At 40.9% G+C, this 13550-nt stretch overlaps 1 protein-coding gene across 1 annotated transcript in view; it reads left to right on the plus strand.

Moving 5' to 3' along the window:
• The window catches only part of Cpq (carboxypeptidase Q), a 363792-nt gene that overhangs the window by 137824 nt on the left and 212418 nt on the right, over positions 1 to 13550 (plus strand). The window lies entirely within an intron of this gene.

Here is a 13550-nt window from a genome sequence, read left to right on the forward strand (position 1 = left end):
AGGGCGTTCTTTCTGGCAGAGGGCATTCTGGCCAGGAGGCCATTTTGAGGATAGTTAGAAGGAGGGAACATGAATCTGTTGAGGTCCTTGTAGACTCATTAAAGCCTGGAGCTTCATATATTCTTCCCATTAAAATGTTCACCACGCTAAAGAATGACAAACTCAAGGGCAGAATAGGACCCACAGTGTGGAAAGTCAACCTGAACAGAAGAGAAAGTTATATGTATTCCCTTTAGAGCTAGAAATCCTGCCAACAATTGACACTGTGTTAATTTTATGAATATTTTATAAATCATTTCAAAGTACAATAATGTAGAATGTAGTTTCTTCATTAGGAACTAACCTAGACTTATCTCTGGCTGCACACAGCCACAGAGTGTCTTGGAAAGGACTCAAGCTTAGAAAAGTACAAATTCTAACCCAGGTTTAGTCCACAGTTCAAGTGAAAATTCAGGTTTTGCATGTATTTCAAATGACTTTGGAAACAGATCTACACTAGCCAGATGTTAAATAATGTACTATTTAGTCCCTAGACTTTAGGAAACTTATCTCCAAAGAAAATGGTGTGTCACTGATCTTTATAAAGATGTGTCACTAGTAGAATTAGTGTGGGAAGTAGATGAGATAGTGTCCACCAGATAGCTTTCATTTGTTGGGCACATCATAAATGTGGGGTCCTGACAAAAGCAAGATCTCATCACCACAAGGAGTCCATTAGCCATAGAGAAGCTGACTTTAAGTGTTGAGGAAAAGCAAGTCCATCCCCTTGTACTTTTGGGAAACTGGTCATAGTCGAATAGCTAAGAGCCTGTATCCCAACTAGGAGTCATCAGGCCTCTTACAGTGAAATCTTCACTGGGGTTGCATTAGCAGCTTTCTGGCTTAGGCAGCAGAATCAGATTCTCAGGGTAGCAGGGCAAGTGCATTATGAGATTCTTCTAAAAGCAGTCATGGTGTGCCTGGGTCTGAGGCTGAGACAGATCTCTGGTAGCTCCTAAGAGGCCATGGGCATTTTCTAGCTGGGACAGCTGGATCCTCTTTATGTAATTATCAATTTAAATGTGTAGTTGAATGGACTTTGAAAACATATGCAGTAACCATTACTACAACATGGCAGAGACTGTTTTCATCATGCAAGGCTCCCTTGAACCTCTTTGTGGTTCATTTCTGTCTCTATCTCCTTTCCCACTGGCAAGCAATGCTCTACCTTTTCCAACTATGGGGAGTGGAGGAAGACCTAAGTAGTGCAGTCCTGAGTGAATGTGTGTTATTGACATGCCTCAGACCCAAGGGAATGGCAAAATCCCTTCCCTAACTGGTGATGCTCAGGGGGAGGACAAAGCCTTCTCTGATCCATGTGAGGATGTTGATAGTATATTCAAAAAATGGCTACCACATGTCTTCTCTTAGACAGATGTTTATGACCTGCTTCCTTCTAGAGACTACACCTACTAAGATTAGCTAAACCTATGTCCTTGTTGCAGAAGTCTACCATAAACCCTTCTTCTTTATTTATCTCTACATAGTAACTTATCTCCTTGTCCAGCTATATGCAATGACCTCACCTCCTTGTTTAACACTATATAATAATCACAGTGACCTTCCAGGATTCTTTATTTCCTCCATCAGAGAGCCCAATCCACTTGACCCCAGCTTTTCTGTATATCTATGTGTTTGTCCTTTCTTCATCTCCTCACCACCCCAGTCAGATCTATCCCTAGACATGCCATGCCATCCTGGACATGACATCTAGCTGTGGTTTTATGTCTTCTAGAATTTCACATGTAAGTATGCAGTCTTCCTGGATTCTCTCAACAAAATGCTTTTAGGGCTCACTCATGTCTCACCTGTTTCTTTTTTTTTTTTTATGTCACTGAATAGCATTTATTTGGATTTATTACAACATGGCTGTCTTCCCAGCAATCAGTGGACTTGTAGGCCTCTCAGCCATCTAGTCTCTTATTCTTGGTCACCCGGGTAGTGGTGGGTATGGATTCCATCTTATGGATGGAACCAGATATTGGTTGGCTACTCCCACAAGTTCTGTACTACCATTGACCTAGTGTGTCTCCCAAGCCAGACAGATTGTAAGTCAAGGGTTTTGTGGCAGTGCTGGTGTTTACATTTCTCTTTTGGTGGCTTGCAGAGTACCTTCCTACACTAAAGACACCAGAACATAGGGGTGAAGGTTCCATGTAATGTAAGCGCCAGCTTGTTTTTTCCATGTTCAGTGAGTTGTGTGGGTGTTGTCCTTGGAACCCTACTGTCAGTTTCCTGAGAGCCAACCACTGACTCAGCAGCAGCCTGGGTTGTTTGGGATTTCCACGGGACCCCTTGGCCGGAACTCAATGGAGTACAACCCAGTTCAGCAACTGGAAGCCTCGTTTGGAGACAAGAGATCGCCAGTTGAGACTCCATATCCACCATTAGGAGACATCATCAGGATCACCTTCATATAGTGTAGGAAGTTTTCACTGTGCTAAATTTCCACATCTTTCCTCAGATGTTCTCCAATTCCCGCTTGTAGTGAGATATCCACCCCACCCGCACCTGCTTCACTGACCACGCCCATTGGGGCGTAGGGACAGGTGTGGTCTTGACCTGTAGGGGCTAGGTCTGGGTTACTGGATCCCACTTGCTCTCTTACTTCCTGATTGGTTTGGAGAGAGCATCCAGGGCATCCTTGGAGCAGGAACCCACGGATGTCATCTGTTTGTGGTCTAAGTGATTTCTACCCGAGTAAACATCATCAGCCTATATTGAGTCCCTGAATCTCATTTCCCACGCTATACCTGTTGTCTCTCCCCACATTGTTTTTGTACTTGTCTTTTTTCTCATTGTCTTGGGTTTAAAGAACAGTTTAATTTTCACAAGGACTGAAAAGCTGATGGGCTGCCTTAGGAGGAACAGACTCTGTTTGTACGTAGGCAGCCTGGAGTCACTGAGCACTTGCGATGGACCTGCATTTCACTTCGTTTGGGCCAGTGTGTACAGCTGAGTAGTCAGAAACTGTACCCTAGTCACCAGGTAAAAATAGGTCTTTAGCTGAGAAGAAATGAAGAAGTGTTAGGAAGGAGAAAGATCTTGGAAGTATTTGGGAGCTAAAAGTGGCAGGAGTTGTAGAAGTTCAGAGATAGAGAAGAGGGAGGTGTGCAGGCTGTTTCGGGGGATGATCTGTGCATTTGTCCCATGTACTTGTTGAGCCCCGGCTCTGTGCTGGGAGAATGGCATGGAAGTCACAGCTTTTGAAGTTGTGTGGTAGAGAGTGACACTTAGAGAGCTTCAGCAGGTGGGGATGTCTTCACGGGCTGGGTGTGGTGCCATGAGTGCTACTGTATGTCAGTTCACAGTGCATGGGAGCTCATTTCAGAGACGCCACCCTGGCCAACAAGGCTAAGGGAGGCTTTCTGGAGAGAGAGTTGAACTTGCTAATGCTTCTAGGAACTGGGTTGAGGTAGACAAGGCACATGCTAAGGAGAGGAAGTAATACATATGAAAGGACCAAAGGAGGTGGGGGGTAACTTCCGGCAATTTCCAAACCCACCCAATAACATGGAGGTACCCTGTAAAGTAACTTAGAGAAAAAGGCATGCCTTGATTTGTATGTTTTTAAAAATAAATTATTGGAAAGCCAGGCAAGATTCTCATCGAAGGAATAAACAAAGCTGATTGACCTGATGGACAGACTCACTGCGTACAACTGAGTAGTTAGAGGCGGGCAAAGAGGCATCTTCCCCTTCCTCTGAATGTATCTTGTGGTCTGATAATGTATAGCACCTTCTGCCTTAGTGGGAAACTTTCACCAACTTCAGTGGCTGCTTAAGCTTTCATGAGCAAAGTCATTATTAGGAGTTTTGTGAACATGTTGGTTAGATCATTTGTCCACAGTATAACCTTGGGTTGGAAAATTTTAGGGGATGGAGTTAAATTTTAATCTTTCAAACCTGTTCTTTCTTTTCTTTCTTGTTGTAAACTTTTAATGACTGAGAACCAGCCAATCTAAGTCATGGGGGTGTGGGGGAGACATGTGTGGCAAGCATGAAACATTTCATTGTTTATTTTTCAAATTTCTGAAATGTACTTGCAGCTCTGCATGCTTCTTGGCTCAGCTAAAGAGCAAATGGAAACAGCTCCAGCCAGACGGTTTGTTTTCAGTAGATTGCCACCCAGGTAGGCAAGACAAACCCAAGCGAGTAGTCATTCCTGGATTCAAGTCACCCTGGTGAGCCAAAGCATGGAAATATGCTTGTTCATAGGCTGTACATCTTCCTATGATTGATGATACAACAACATAACCATAGTTACAGATGAAGACTAAACACATTCCCAGAGCACTTAGTACTGATAGGTGTCATCCTAGATTCTTTTCACATAATTATCTTCTTAGTAAGTAAAGTTGTTAACCCCATAAAACAGTCAAAGAAAAGGAAGCTACAAGGAATCACAGAGTTTATGATCTGGGCAGCAGAACTAAGATTTCAGTTCCCATCTGTTCCATCCTATAACCTACGTTTTCAGCCATTCTTCACCCCGTACTTCTTAGTCTCTTCATGGTTTGTAAGATACTTATACCTAAAGAATGCCTCCCCTTTTTTACAGTGAATAATGGAAAATGGAAGCAACCATCACCATCAGAGGTAGAAAATATTTACGAATACCTGTGAATGCAGGACCTGAGATTAGGAATCATTCTGAAGCAGAGAAGATAAAAGATAAAAGGATATTGGCCAAATAGCTAGCAGGTAAGGTAGGCAGTAAACCCTGGAAGGAATTCAGCCTCCCCTGTAGCTCTGCAGGGCTTGTAGTACCGTATACTGGTTGGCTCAGTACTCACCCCTGCATATTTTCGTGACTTACGTATACTCTACAGCTATATTTTCCTCAGTCCCAACATCAGGGTAGATTATTATAGTCCTCGCTTTAAAGGTGAGGAAGCCAAGAAGACTCAGGTGGGATTAACACCTGAAGTCTGATATATACCCCATAGTGTGAGGTGTAAAAAAAATACAAAACAAAACACACAAAGTAATGTGAAACTAGAGCTATTATCAGCTGATAGAGTGCTTGCCTCACATGTATGAATCCCTGGGATTTATCCCCAGCATTGTGTTAAAAATCGGGAGTAGAGATACTTGTAATCCCAGTACTCAGGAAGTAGAAACAGGGGCATCAGATGTTCAAACTTGTTTTCTTGGCTACTTGACACTTTAAGGTCAGTCTTGGATAGAAGGGACCTTATCCAAACACAGAGTGTGATTCTTCTATAACATGACTCATCCACACAGCCTTGTGGTGTTACATAACATAGACAAATATGCTCAGAATACCAAGAAGTGCAGCTAAAATGTAGACATGTATGTAATAAGTAACTACAGTGCATTGATGCAGTTGGAGCCGTGTTTGCACTTTTGAATGTGCCCACAGTATTTTTAGTCTCTTTCTGAGAGTCGGAGCTGTGTTCCCCCCTTGCGTGTGAACAAGTGTTAGTAACTAGCTTCCAATGAATGAGAATAGGCAGAAGTAATGTGTGGTGGCCACGACTTGAGAAAAGAAAAAGCAATTAGCTTATAAGCAGTGTGTTTTTCTCTTTGCACAATATATTTGCTCACATGTTAAGGTAGATGCCAGCTGCCACATTGAGAGGAAACATTAGGTCACACATAGGGGGAGGCCCATGTGATAAGAACCTAAGGCCTTCTGCCATCATATAGCACAAGCTGACTGACAAGTTAGCCCAGAAAGTGGTCTGCAACCATGGCCAATTCATGTCACCAGCATGACAGACCTCACTGAGCCATGCTAGATTCATCATAACCAACAAAACCTATGGAAGTAATGAATATTTGCTTTATGATGCTAATTTTTCTAGAAAACTCATATATCAATCAAGAGCAGAACAGAATAACTCGCAAAGGAAGCAGAAGTAAAGATGAGAAATATGAGCTATAGCTTAACGAGTCAGTGAAGAATTCATTGCAAGATGCCTTGTGCAAGGAGGTGACTTGTGCACAAACACATGGGCACGTGCCACAGCCGATACACTTAAGAAATTGCACAGTACAGCATAAGGAAAAAGTCACACAGCTTAAAATGAACAGGATTTTGAGGAATTTATCATGTTACAATGTAACAGCTACTGTTCATTGTAGTGATTTTGATCCATATGGATTGTTTTAGAAGGTAGCAAATTGATTAAAGCATTATTTGAAATATTTATTTCAAAATCAAAAGCCCATACAGTGCTGTCATATGAGGAGTCAGGGTTATTCAGAGCAGCTGCTTCTCTCTTGTTACTTTACTGTCTGGGTATATGCTTTGCAAACTTTAGCTTAATACAGAGCCAAGAAAATAACTAATGAAGAACACCTGGGTTTTCCCTGGGACTTCACTGCTCCAGTTATGCTAAAACAGTCAGGTAGAAATTAACATTTTTATAACCAATTAAGTTCCTTGGCATCATGCTATCCAGTTGAGATTTTAGGAATAGAATTGCCCAGATCGACTTGTTATTCAATGCTATACCTCATTCATTGACTGACTATTGAGTGCTATATGTGGATTTTCCCTAGTGATAGACTCATAAATATATTTTTATATTTATAGAAATCTTTAAATATTTATTTCAAGTCTACAGTTCTCTAGGGCTAATAGCATATACATGCATACATACATACATATATACATACTTACATACATATCTCCTGGAGAAATGGCTCAGTGTTTTAAGAACACTTGTGGCTCTTCCAGGAGATCCATGTTTGGTTCCTCCCCAGCGTTCATACATGATGACTCACAACTGCCTGTAACTCCAGCTCCAGAGGATCTGATGCCCAGTCCTGGCATCCTCAGACCCCTGTACATACATAGCATACACACACACACACACACACACACACACACACACACACACACACACACGTAAACAAAAAAAATTAAAATACTGGTTATTCAGTTTTGGTTTTAATAGAAAATTAATATTTATGCTTGAAAATAAAGAACAATGAAGAGACTTGTTTGGAAATGTATCAACTCAAAAAGATGCTATCAGCATCTTGGATTCACCTCACTATATTATTTTCTGACTCATTTAACATACTTGTATTTTATAAACACTGTCAAATACTGTTTTTGACTTAACACTTGAAAAAAAATCTCTCTCAAAGGGCTCAGCAGCTGAGAGCACTCTCTGGTCTTTGAGGATGAGAGTGTTCTTTTCAGCACCTACAACCACCTGTAATTCCAGCTCCAGGGGATCTAATAATTCCTCTGGCTTCTGTGGTCAACAAAAGTTTATATGCACACATATGCACCCACATGCATGCCCGCATGCAAACACACACACACACACACACACACACACACACACACACACACATGCACAAATCAATAATACAGCACGTCTTTCAAAAGTTTTTTAATACACTTAATAATTCATTTAACCTGTCACTGAGTATATGATCCAACATGAATCTCTTAGAGAAAGCAGAGTCATAGCTAAATATATAAATATAGATAGGAGATTTTATGTTTGCCTTTTAAACTGTTGCTGGGTTTTGTGATAACTGGACAACTTTACATGACGTCCAATGGAAAGCTTGGGAAGAGGTTACCTGGACAGGAGAACTGCCTTAGTACAGTTTTGATGAGCATTGTGGCCATGTGCCAAATGTGTTATCGCTGTTATACTGCTTAATAATTTAATCATGAATGATTAGATGAAGCATATTCTTATTCTCTGAACATCCCTGTTTCTTAATTTAAGGTTAAGCTAACTTAATTTCGTGTCATAGGAATTTTTAGGAGCCCTTATGAGCAGTTAATGCATGTTCTTTGTTAGTCATCATCTCTTTGCAAAATTACAATATCTAATCCCAAATTTATTCTAACCAGGTTCATGCAAAGCACTTTCTTCTACCCTGCCCCCATTGTTTATTGTCAGTTCATGGTCCAAGAATGGAGTCCTGTGAGGGGGATTCTGAGAGGTTGTGAGAAAACAAGAGTTTTGCGACCTCAGTTTCTTCAAAATACAGAATTGTCCTTAGAATGTGTCTTTATTCTCCCAGGTGTAGTGGATAGGAGTGAGTTTACTCAGCTGTTGTTATTCATATGCCTCTTTGAAAAAAATACGGTTTTGCTATGTGCGGCTTGTCCTTATGATTGGACATCTTACTCATTTGATTTCTTTTTAACCCTCAGTGTATAAATTGCCTGATGCTCTGAATAAAGTTGGGTATTGTACGAGGCTTTACTCTACCTCATTGTTAGCCCTCAGTCTTCCCAGTTCACTCCACCAACTAGTTTGGTAAACAAGTGGCGTCAGGAATCAGGGAGCTGAAGTTGGCTATGAGACAAGAGAATGGGGACCCTCATAAGAGGGGGTGAGTAAGTGTAATGGGCTAGAAACCAGACAAGGCTTTGCCTTACATTGAGTTTGTGCATCCTTTCTTAGAGTATATTCCCTGGATCCCAGAAGAAGGAACTTTAGGTGAAGGAATATGAGACAGAGTCCAAAAGAAAACGGCATATAGACAATGGTGTAGTGAGATATCTACCCCAACAGCACCTGTGGCACTGACCATGCCCGTTGGGGCATGGGGCAGGTGTGGGCCTGACCAAGGGGACTAGGTCTGCATCCTGGACCCCAGCTCTCTCTCTTGCTTCCTGGTAGGAGACAGAGAGCATCTGGAGGCATCCCTGGGATGGGAACCAGTGGTCAGGTGGTCCTCTGTTTCAGGTGTAAGTGATTTCTCCATGAATAAACATCACTCAGCCTATCACTTTGCAGATTCTTATTTATCCCTATTATACAATGGCAGAAGGTCTGAGTTCAAATTTGGATCACTTGGGCACTAATTCAGACTGTACCAAAATACTTTGGGCACTAATTCATACTGTACCGAAGATAAGGAAGATGGTGATCATGAAGAAGAGATGGTCAATTCCTTGAATGAATATAAACCAAATGATCAAACCTGAAAATTGGCAAATGAGACAAAGTAGGAGGCTTTCCCTGCTCAGGCAAAATTAAAATGAAAAACAGTGCCACATATGCAGAGTGCTCTCAGCATCCTTACTACAGCCTTCTTTAGGTATGTATCCTCCATTTCCTGAAAATGACCCTGAAGCACGGAGTGAGGGATTCAATAATCGATCTAATCTTAAATTTCCTCCATTTCCTAATGAGAACGTATGAGAGCCTATGAAAAAGCTAACTCTGCAACCTAGGCAAGCTAGGGCATGGCAGGGAAAAGGAATGCATTTCCCAATTCCTTCCTGGCCTTATGAGCTATGCTTGGTATTTCCAGTGCAATTTCAGCAAAATCAAAATGTTTACCTAATTATGCACCAGCAAATCTATTTAAAAACCCTAGAAGGAGAGAGGGCATTGGACAGTCCCTGCATATTAGCCCAAGAAGCACTAAAGCTATTGAATCCAGACTTAAAGGGACATTTGTGTATTGTGTGGATCCTTCACTGCTTCTAAACTTACTTATTTCCCCTGCCAAATTGTCTCCTACACGCATTATAGCACAAGAGAACAAACCTTTGGAATAGATTTTTTATACAATAAGGGCCAAAAAATACTAACTGCTTATCTTACTCTTCTTGTTCAGGTAGTAAATCAGGGAAGGACCAAATGTCAACAAGTATATAGATTTGATCCTTGCTGTCATATATCAACCTTAATGTATATTATTTATGATTTACTAAAGCTTGCCTGAGGATTCAGAAAGCAAAGTCAGCCACAAGCCATAGAAGCCAGGTACATGCCTTTAATCCCAGCAGGCAGAAGCTAGGAGGTGGTGGTACATACCTTAAATCCTAGGACTCAGGATTAAGAGGTAGATGGATCTCTGCAAGTACAAGGCCACCCAGATCTACACAAGATTGATCCAGCCCTAAAGCTGGTCCCAGCTCATACAAAGATGATCTCAGCACCTGGAATCATACACCTTTAATCCTAGCAGTAGGGAGGTATATAAGACAGGATCAAGGTGTCAGTATGAGGCATTCATTCTCCAGTCACATTGAGGATAGGAACACCCCAGCTCTGTTGGAGGTAAGAGCTCTCTAGTAGCTTGGCTGCTTTGCTTCCCTAATCTTCAGCTTGAATGCCAATATCTGTCTCTGGGTATTGTGGGTGTGTGTGTGTGTGTGTGTGTGTTTGTGTGTGTGTGTGTGTGTGCGTGTGTGTGTGTGTGTGTTACACCTTAACTATCAATCTTTTAAGAGCATTACAGAACTCTGAATTTTCAAATTTTAAATTCTGCGCACTTTATTTGCTGATTACTATGGAAGGACAGGAGATCATTATCCAGCTGGCAAGCTATGGGATTTTGTCTTATGAACTGAATTTGTGGATTACAAAAATTGTCCACCCTTCTCCTGTTCTACAGGCAGATATTTATTTTATTGATGGTTCATCCAAGACTATAGAAGAGATTTGTGGTTCAGATATTCTTCAATCTATTAATTCTTCTTTTCCTCAGCCCAACAAACTGGCTGTTTGATTCATGAATTATGGTTAATTCATAAACTCTTAAGCATCATCTGAGATTCTGCTTATGTTGCAGGATTATTTCCAGCTATAGGCTCATGCTCATACACGTGCTAACTTCTCTGGTTTTATTGCAGAAGGAAATAAGTAGCTGATACATTAACCTGCCCTAGTTTTACTCCTCCAGAAGAAAATTGGGAAGGAGTATGCATTTGTCATTGCAGATGAATCTGTTTAACATTGTGGATTCCTCTTTAACTCCTCCAGCCCGAGGGGCATCAAGGACAATGGTGAAGGGTGAAGGAGACAGTAGAGGCCACCAGAAAGATAACAAGCCTCCAGCTAAATGGCAAAAGGAGATATCAACCATACCATCACAAGTCAAATCTGCCCACTTGGGCTAAGTTAAGAACCTACACACCAAGGACTAAGTTATTCTCTGGGTGCTTTGACCTGTGCATCTGAGGTCAGTGCCAGAGTACATATATCTGTCTTATGTTTCTCATCCTACTTTACTTCAACTTGTAGGCTGGACAGATCCAGTCCCTGTTATCTTTACTAATGACTGTGCACATGACTGGACCTTGGGACTGTAATAGACTCATGCATTCATCTGCAGATGGGCCTGCATTTAATTTTTCTTTGGGATTTAAATTACTTCCTATTTGTACAGGACATCATAACATTTGTATTCCTATGAAAGGCAAATATGGGCTTATGTTCTACAAGACACTAGAACTACTAAATCCTGTGGGTCTCTGTTCAAGCTATTCTCTGGATCAATTTAATAATGTAACTAGTAGTACTGGACATTATTTGGATCTCTTGGTGGCAGAGTAATTATACACTGTGCTTTCATTGTTCTAATAAAATAATTTGCTTGCTTACAGGATACTCATGCATCAAATGACAATTAGATTTATCTACAATATCTCAAAACCACTCTGGATATCCTGCTAGTAAAAACGTGAGAAGTGGGGAGATGTCAGAGCACAGTCCAGGAGTGGAGATATGAGAGGGGAATTCTGGGTGCTCGAGAGAAAACTCCAAGAAAACAAGAGTTTTTGTGACCTCAGCTTCATTAAAACACAGAATAGAATTTCCATTCTCCTCCCAGGCGTAGCAGATAGGAACGAGTTTACTTCAGCTGTTGTTATGCCTATGCCTCTATGGAAAAACATGTTTTTGCTACTCGTTGCTTGTCCCTGTGATTGAATACATTACAAGTGTCTTCTTAATCATCAGACCCTCAGAATTATAAACTAGCTGATGCTCTGAATAAAGTTGGCTACTAGATGAGACTTTAGTCCAGCCATTCTCAACCTGTGGGTTGTGACCCCTTTGACAAACCTCTATTTTTTTATAGGTCCACCTATGGACCTGTAGATTTCATGAAGCCATTTTTAACAGTGGAGTAATACTCCTTTGTGTAAATATACCACATTTTCTCTCTCTATTCTTCAGTTGAGGGACATCTAGATGGTTTCCAGTTTCTGGCTATTGTGAATAGAGCTGCTATGAATATAGCTGAGCAAGGGTTTTTATGGCAGGATGAGTCATCTTTTGGGTATATGCCCAAGAGTGGTATTGCTGGGTCTTGAGGTAAATCAATTCTCAATTTTCTAAGGAACTGCCATATTGATTTCCATCCTGGCTATTTAACTTTGCACTCCCACCAGCAATGGAGGAGTGTTCCCCCTTGCTCCACATCTCCACCAGCATGAGCTGTCACCTATGTTTCTGATCTTAGCCATTCTGACAGGTATAAGATGGAATCTCAGAGTCGTGATTTGCATTTTCCTGGTGGCTAAGGATGTAAGCATTTCTTTAAGTATTGCTCAGCCATCTGAGATTTCTCTATGGAGAATTTTTAGAATGTTTAGAATTTTCTCTTTATGTATTTTGGATATTAGCTCTTTATCAGACGTAAATGTGATGACAAATCTTTTCCCGTTCTATAGGCTTCTGTTTTGTCTTGTTGATGGTATCCTTCACCTTACAGAAGTTTTTTGGTGGTTTTTATTAGGAAAAGGGATCATAAAAAGGTGAAAGGGGACAGAGGAGATTAGTCTCCTGGGACAGGAGCAGCAGGAGAGAGGAAAGAGTGGGCAGAGAGAGGGAGAGGCAGGGTGGGGGGGGGGAGATAGGGAGAAACAGAGAGAGGGAGAGGTGGATGGGAGATGGGCAGAGCCCTTTTAAAAGGGAACATGGTGAATAGGCACTGGTGCTGCTCTTAGTGGCTACAGCTAAAGACATATCCTGTGAGGACCACACAGGCAGGCCAGTACAGATACCTGAATGCTCACAGTGATACCTCCAGAAGTTCTTTTATTGTTCGGGATTGTTTAAGTTATCCTAGGGATTTTTGTTTTTCCATATGAAATTAAGTATTGCCCTTTCAAAGTCTGTAAAGAATTGGGTTGGAATTTTGATGGGACTTACGTTGAATCTGTAAATTGCCTTTTATAATGGCCATTTTTACTGTGTTAATTCTACTAATCAATGAACATGGAAGATCTTTCCATATTCTGGTATCTTTTCCAATTTCTCTCTCCAAAGACTTGAAGTTTTTGTCATACAAATTTATCACTTGCTTGCTTAGGGTTATCCAAGAAATTTTATATTGTTTGTTTCCTTAATCTCTTTCTCAGTCTGCTTGTCATTTGTATATGGGAGAGCTACTGATAATTCTTTTTTTTTTTTTTTTTTTTTTTTTTTGAGTTATTCCTGTATCCAGCCACTTTGCTGAAGGTGTTAATCAGTTGTAGAAATTCCCTGGTAGAATTTTTGAGGTTACTTACATCACTTTGACTTATATTAAGTTACTTTGACTTAGGATGTTACTTTGACTTCTTCCTTTCCATTTTGTATCCCCTTGATTTCCTTCAGCTGTCTTTTTCATCTAGCTAGAACTTCAAGTACCATATTGAATAGATAGATATGGATAGAACTGACAGCCTTGTATTGTTCCTTATTTTAGTGGAATTGCTTTGAGTTTTTTTTTCCTCCCCCATTTAATTTGATGATGGGTATAGGCTTGCTGTAATTTCCC

Source organism: Phodopus roborovskii, unplaced genomic scaffold (assembly GCF_943737965.1).
Source record: "Phodopus roborovskii unplaced genomic scaffold, PHOROB, whole genome shotgun sequence".
Taxonomy (NCBI): domain Eukaryota; kingdom Metazoa; phylum Chordata; class Mammalia; order Rodentia; family Cricetidae; genus Phodopus; species Phodopus roborovskii.